This window comes from Atractosteus spatula, chromosome 5 (assembly GCF_055471065.1).
Source record: "Atractosteus spatula isolate fAtrSpa1 chromosome 5, fAtrSpa1.hap1, whole genome shotgun sequence".
In the NCBI taxonomy this organism is placed as follows: Eukaryota; Metazoa; Chordata; class Actinopteri; order Semionotiformes; family Lepisosteidae; genus Atractosteus; species Atractosteus spatula.
Genome location: NC_142710.1, coordinates 13,128,505 through 13,133,873, shown reverse-complemented (window position 1 = coordinate 13,133,873; position 5,369 = coordinate 13,128,505).

The window sequence follows — 5,369 nt, the reverse complement described above, 5'->3', positions numbered from 1 at the left end:
GGCCCCGCGCATGCGCGGCCGGCCTGCGCGGGGGACGGCGGGAGGAGGAGGGGGCGGTCTGGCGCTGCGGTGCGGTGGGGTGGGCTGGGTGTTGCTTACTGTGATTCCTTCGGGATGGAAGTGATTTATTCTCCGGTTGAGAACAATTTAAGGGGGTTTAAACTATTCCTGACCCCTTTCATTAATGACAGTGCGGTAGTCATTCGCGTTGCTCGCTAGGGGGCCCTGGTGTTCCAACTGCAGTTGTTCCCAGAAGAATTATTAACGTAATTCAGCCAACGCAGCACATCACTACTCGGGGCAAAGTGTTTATGGTATTACAATCTAGCGGACTTTATAAATCGATAAAATACATAAATCAGGCGACACAACAGCGAGCACAAAACGGAGCATCTAAAAACTTGGCTCTCTCTGAGGAACCGATGTTTCAGTGATGGTTGCAGTAGTGTTTGGGTGAAACACGAACCAGAGAGCACTAGTGACAGTTGCAGGGAAGTGCATTTAAAATTCAGAGCAGGAGGCAGCACTTTACACAAAGGGTGGTGGGAGCGTGGAACAAGCTGCCCAGCCATGTTGTTGAAGCCGATACCTTGTTTCAGGACACAGCTGTATGAGATCCTGATGATCTCACTCTTAATATACTGTAGATATACAGTACCAGTACCAGTCAAAGGTACTGTGTGAAACCAGGTTTTTCCATCATTATCTGTGGTTTAAACTGTATAAACTTGTTAATAAACACTTAATATTTAATTACATGATATGTGTACTTATAATCTTAGGTGAACTGCATTGAAAATGTTAATTTTTCATTTTCAATAAAATGAATACTCAAAGCAAGCAGTCTGAAGCCCAGGTTAATTAAAAGTCAGAAATGTGTATAACATGGTGTTAGCACACTAAAAGAAGTTTAAAATTGTCTTTGTTAGATGTTCTCACAGTTAACTAGCATGCTACCTCATTTACCTTTTGTAAAGACACACGTGATTATTATAAGTATAGGGAGCATGGGCAAAAGTGTGTCATTCCTGAATGAACATAGCAAAATTTGCTCAGCAAGCAAGGAAGAAACACAGTTTATAATTACTTTAAGAAATGAAAGTCAATCTTTAAGACAAATTGCAAGAACAAATTGCAAGTGTCAGTAACTGCTGTGGCCAAGACCATCAAACGATATGAAGAATCTGGCACTCAGGAGGACCGAAAAAGATCAGGCAGGCCAAAGGTGACCTCAGAATCAGAGAATACGTTCATTAGAGTCACAGGTCTGCGAAACCGGCGACTAACTGCCCCTGAAATACAGGCTGAGCTCAGTGCAACTGGAAGAACAGATGTTTCAGAGGGGTTCACCTGTTCAGAGGAGGTTGTGTGACGCTGCCCTCAAAGGTCCATTTTCTGTGTTTTCTGGCCATTTTCTGTGTTTTCAGGCCATTTTCTGTGTTTTCTGGCCATTTTCTGTGTTTTCAGGTCTCTTCTTCTTATTCTGTACTCTTAACAATGGGGTCTTTGCAGCAGTCTTCCTGGTTAGGCCAGCGTCACACAACCGCCTCTGAAAATGATCCAAAATGATCCTTGCTTTGAGACTGTGTGTTTTTGTTTTTGCAAATTGAAGTGTGCTTTTTCTTCTAATGCCCGGTGTCACTTCACATCATTAATAAACCAGGCCAGTTTGTGGGTCAGCAGTTTCCACGGTGTTTCTGTTAACCGCTGCGCACACACCGTATTTATCACTGCTCAGATCCACTGATCTTCAGATCTGGGGCTCTTGGCAGGATCAGGAAAGCGCTACAGAGTTGCAGCCTTCAGAGTTTTAGCCTTGCAGTTTTCAGCCCAGCCAGATCAATCAGTGAAAAACCATCTGTCACCCTCTTCCAAACTACAGTAACACATCTTTATTGATTCATGGCCCAAAGTGAAAATACAATCTTTAGTGATTTCTTGTTCTTTTAAAACATCTGTTCTGTATATATGATAATTAATGTTTTAAATTTGTGCCTGTTCCTGTTTTTAAGTTAAGGTTATTATTGTTGTTTACATTAGAACAGATGAGATGGAAAAAATAATTTTATCTGAAATACTCCAGTGCACACGATTCCTACATCTGAAATACTCCAGTTCACACGATTCTTATATCCAAAATACTCCAGTCCACGCAATTCTTATATCAAAAATACTCCAGTCCACACAATTCTTATATCCAAAATACTTCAGTGCATATATTTCCTGTATCTGAAATACTCCAGTCCACACCATCCCTATATCTGAAATACTCCAGTCCACACTATTCCTGTATCTGAAATACTCCAGTCCACACTATTCTTATATCTGAAATACTCCAGTCCACACTATTCCTGTATCTGAAATACTCCAGTCCACACTATTCCTGTATCTGAAATACTCCAGTCCACACTATTCCTATATGTGAAATACTCCAGTCCACACTATTCCTGTATCTGAAATACTCCAGTCCACACTATTCCTGTATCTGAAATACTCCAGTCCACACTATTCCTATATGTGAAATACTCCAGTCCACAGTATTCCTGTATCTGAAATACTCCAGTCCACACTATTCCTATATGTGAAATACTCCAGTCCACACTATTCCTGTATCTGAAATACTCCAGTCCACACTATTCCTGTATCTGAAATACTCCAGTCCACACTATTCCTATATGTGAAATACTCCAGTCCACACTATTCCTGTATCTGAAATACTCCAGTCCACACTATTCCTGTATCTGAAATACTCCAGTCCACACTATTCCTATATGTGAAATACTCCAGTCCACACTATTCCTATATGTGAAATACTCCAGTCCACACTATTCCTGTATCTGAAATACTCCAGTCCACACTATTCCTGTATCTGAAATACTCCAGTCCACACTATTCCTATATGTGAAATACTCCAGTCCACAGTATTCCTGTATCTGAAATACTCCAGTCCACACTATTCCTATATGTGAAATACTCCAGTCCACACTATTCCTGTATCTGAAATACTCCAGTCCACACTATTCCTGTATCTGAAATACTCCAGTCCACACTATTCCTATATGTGAAATACTCCAGTCCACAGTATTCCTGTATCTGAAATACTCCAGTCCACACTATTCCTATATGTGAAATACTCCAGTCCACAGTATTCCTGTATCTGAAATACTCCAGTCCACACTATTCCTATATGTGAAATACTCCAGTCCACACTATTCCTGTATCTGAAATACTCCAGTCCACACTATTCCTGTATCTGAAATACTCCAGTCCACACTATTCCTATATGTGAAATACTCCAGTCCACACTATTCCTATATGTGAAATACTCCAGTCCACAGTATTCCTGTATCTGAAATACTCCAGTCCACACTATTCCTGTATCTGAAATACTCCAGTCCACACTATTCCTATATGTGAAATACTCCAGTCCACAGTATTCCTGTATCTGAAATACTCCAGTCCACACTATTCCTGTATCTGAAATACTCCAGTCCACACTATTCCTATATGTGAAATACTCCAGTCCACACTATTCCTGTATCTGAAATACTCCAGTCCACACTATTCCTGTATCTGAAATACTCCAGTCCACACTATTCCTATATGTGAAATACTCCAGTCCACACTATTCCTATATGTGAAATACTCCAGTCCACAGTATTCCTGTATCTGAAATACTCCAGTCCACACTATTCCTATATGTGAAATACTCCAGTCCACACTATTCCTATATGTGAAATACTCCAGTCCACACTATTCCTGTATCTGAAATACTCCAGTCCACACTATTCCTATATGTGAAATACTCCAGTCCACACTATTCCTATATGTGAAATACTCCAGTCCACACACTTAATTCCCAAGACACCACCCGTGTCATCAGAGGGTGCAGACACGACACCTGTCGTGAGGTTCTTACTTTTTAACAGTGCAGGTGTAGTTCAACAGCAGACAGGCTGTGTGTTTAGAGCGCCATCTGCTGGGATAGCCTGACTCTCTTTCTCACCCTAACCTTGGCTGGAAACTTCATCCTTCACCTGTCAAATTCAGATCTTTCTTGACATGAGTGATGAATTACAGTGCCGCCAAAGTACTACCCATTATTAGGCTGTGACAGGAGATCACACACAGGGCTGCAGCTCTACTGCATTTCCTCCCTCAGTACAGGACTGGGAGCTGTTCCTGTTCTGCCAGCTGATGGAATTCGTAGATTATTTTAGGGAAGAATGTATACTACTAGAGTATTTCTTGTAGTGCTGCAGGAAGTGCATCTCTTCTTCTGTTTTGCTTTGCTGTCCTCTCTAGGCAGCCAGGTCTGCCTGTGTCCAGTTTCTATGTCCAGTCTGTGGTCACTGAGCCTGTCCTCTCTGGACAGCCAGGTCTGCCTGTGTCCAGTTTCTATGTCCAGTCTGTGGTCACTGAGCCTGTCCTCTCTGGACAGCCAGGTCTGCCTGTGTCCAGTTTCTATGTCCAGTCTGTGGTCACTGAGCCTGTCCTCTCTGGACAGCCAGGTCTGTCTGTGTCCAGGCTGTGGTCACTGAGCCTGTCCTCTTGGGACAGCCAGGTCTGTCTGTGTCCAGTTTCTGGGTCCAGTCTGTGGTCACTGAGCCTGTCCTCTCTGGCAGCCAGGTCTGTCTGTGTCCAGTTTCTATGTCCAGTCTGTGGTCACTGAGCCTGTCCTCTTTGGACAGCCAGGTCTGTCTGTGTCCAGTTTCTATGTCCAGTCTGTGGTCACTGAGCCTGTCCTCTCTGGACAGCCAGGTCTGTCTGTGTCCAGTTTCTATGTCCAGTCTGTGGTCACTGAGCCTGTCCTCTTTGGACAGCCAGGTCTGTCTGTGTCCAGTTTCTATGTCCAGTCTGTGGTCACTGAGCCTGTCCTCTCTGGACAGCCAGGTCTGTCTGTGTCCAGTTTCTGGGTCCAGTCTGTGGTCACTGAGCCTGTCCTCTCTGGACAGCCAGCTCTGCAGGTGTATTAGGCAGACCAGAGAAAAGCCCTGTACTCTGTCCTCTGGGAACGCAGCGTGGACAGAGCAGTCCTGGCCCTTGTTCTGTTGGCAGGCAGCAGAGTTCCAGAGGGAAGAGAGCCAGCATCCTTGATTATAAATCAGTGTTTCCCCCAGAATACCTCTGGATATTCGATTTGAGCTTTGGCAGCGACTGAGGAACTGTTGCGAACTGCAGGCACACAGAACGACCTGGCTCCCAGCCCTGGTGACTTTCTATATTTTAATCTAGCAGGGGATCAATACGGGCTGAGGAAGATGATGACGAAGATGATGGAGACGCTGTACTTAATATATATGTATCTACAGTCTATGGAGAGTGAGACAGAAAAGGGGCATGTGTGCTTCATCAGGTAGAGATACGAG